This window comes from Rhinoraja longicauda, chromosome 36, assembly GCF_053455715.1.
Source record: "Rhinoraja longicauda isolate Sanriku21f chromosome 36, sRhiLon1.1, whole genome shotgun sequence".
In the NCBI taxonomy this organism is placed as follows: domain Eukaryota; kingdom Metazoa; phylum Chordata; class Chondrichthyes; order Rajiformes; family Arhynchobatidae; genus Rhinoraja; species Rhinoraja longicauda.
In genome coordinates, this window is record NC_135988.1 from 6,772,781 (window position 1) to 6,775,398 (window position 2,618).

Sequence of the window (2,618 nt, forward strand, 5' to 3'; positions counted from 1 at the left end):
CACAAACATAAAGCATTTACAGGTGTAAGTGGGATTAGCGAAATCAACAAGTTAAAACAAATTAAGGGGATACAAAGAAGTGCAGATGCTGGCTCACAAAAAAAAGACACAAAGTGCTGGAGTGACTCAACAGGTAAGGCGGCATTTCTGGGGAACATGGATCTGTGTATTATCTATGTAGAGACAAGTAAATGCCAATGCTGGGTTACACAAAAGGACACAAGGTGCTGGAGTAACTCAGCGGGTCAGGCAGCATCTCTGGAGAACATGGATAATGCCCAAAAGGACACAAAGTCCTGGAGTAAAATCAGCAGGTCAAGCAGCATCTCTGGAAAATATAGATAGACCATGAATCAGTCTGATGATGGGTCCCGACCTAAAATGTCTCCTATCTGTGTTCTCCAAAGATACTGCTCTACCTGCTGAGTTACTCCAGCACTTTGTGTCCTTTTGGGGATTATCCACGTTCTCCAGAGATGCTGCCTGACCCGCTGAGTTACTCCAGCATTTTTTTAAAAAACTAATTAAGGACAGGTTTGTAAGCACAGTGCCTCACACATACATATTAAGCAGATGTGGTTGCTGGAGTTCACTTTGCTATTCGATGCCAGACTTAGCCAAAACATCAGACCTTCCTCAAACCAGAGGATCGTGCATTTTGTCAGCCTTTTTCACATCATCTCAAGATGTCCTTCGCAGCCAGTGAGGTTTTTCTGAATGGCAGACATTTTTTAAATGCAGATATTTCCATGTAAACATTATCCAAAAACTCTGCTACTTTCCTCACCTTTCCAACACTAATCTGCTTCAAACAGTAACCATGTATTTGCTAACCAACAGTAGTTTGTGGTTAGGTAATGACTGAATTTTGGCATTCTGACTCTACTTTTCAAATGCCTGCATTGATTCTACTTGCTTCTGTAATCTCCTTCATCTTTTTAACCCATTAGGTTTTTTAATTTATTTTGCAGCAATCGTGGCCTCATGCTCACCTCTATATTAAGAAGGGCCTTGACCCGAAACATCACCCAATCCTTCTCTCCAGAGATGCTGCCTGAACCCGCTGAGTTTCTCCAGCTTTTTGTGTCTATCTTCACTCCACCATCGCAAGCTTCACTTTCACGTGCCAAGGTCCAGATTCTTGACGTTTCAAACTCAAGTCAAGTCAAGTTTATTTATCACATACACATAAATGTGCAGTGAAATGAAAGATTACCCACAGTCCAACAACAAGAGCAATAAAAATAAGCAATAACACAACACACACAATCAAACAAAAAGAAACATCCATCACAGTGAGTCTCCTCCACTCACCTCCTCACTGTGATGGAAGGCCAGAATGTCTTTTCTCTTCCCCTGCCGTCTTCGCCCATGGTCAGGCTGTTGAAGTTGCCACGTTCCAGGCCGCGCCAGATGGTGAAAGGTCCGCAGCGGGCCGACCCAAGCCCTGCGACTCGGGGCGGGCGAAGACGCCGCAGCTGCCGCTGCCGCAGACTCTAAATCTCCACTAAGCCTCTTCTCTCCTCAGATGGCCCAGTGGTGCAGCAGGTAGAGCTGCTGCCTTACAGTTCCAGAGGCCCAGGTTTGATCCTAACCTCGAGCGCTGTCTGGATGGAGTTTGCAAGTTCTTCTTGTGACCATGTGCATTTCCTCCAGGTGCTTCAGTTTCCTCCCACATCCCAAAGAGGTGTGGGGTTGTAAATTGCCCATAATGTATATGGAGTGGCTGGAAAATTGGGATAACATAAAACTAGTATGAATGGGTGACCGATGGTCGGTGAGCACTCAGTGGACTAAAGGTAGACAAAAAGCTGGAGTGATTCAATGGGTCAGGCAGCATCTCTTTTCGGGTCGAGACCCTTCTTCAGACTGAGAGACCACTCTTGTTTCCCTTTCCACCGACTCCCAGCCTGAAGAAGGGTCTCGACCCGAAACATCACCTATTCCCTTTCTGCAGAGATGCTGCCTAACCCGCTGAGTTATTCCAGTTTTTTGTGGCTATCTTCGGTATAACCAGCATCTGCAGTTCCTTCCTTTACAGGGAACCAAAGGGTCTGTTTGCAAGCTGTATCTTTAAAAGATGCTTCTTGAAAGGCACCTCTGACCAGCCTTTTGGTCACTTGTCTCTATAAACTCCTTATGCAATTCAATTTTAATTTTTTTGAAGATGACCATAAGATGACCAGATGTCCATAAAGCACATTGGGGCATTTTTGCAGCATTGAATTTGCTACACAAATGGGAATTAATGGTGCTGAGACACAAACAAACATATTAGAAGGAAAACAAGAATAACAGAAGAAAAACAGCAAAATCTCTCAGTGAGCTTTCACAAGATTCAATAGATGGAACAGTATATGGAATAATACAGTGTAGGTATAGGCCCTTCAGCCCAAAATATCTGTGCTGACCATGATACCAAATTAATGCAGGGAATATATGAATCTTAAAATGGAGTCATCGTGAGTGGGTTGATACATTATGCAGAACTGCAAATTTAAGGCTTAGAATTTCTGATGAAAATTTTAAGGTGCTAAGGACTAAAGTAACATGAGATGGATCGGATCAGTGATGAACGTCATAGAGTCACAGAGTTTTTTGTCATGGAAACAGGCCCT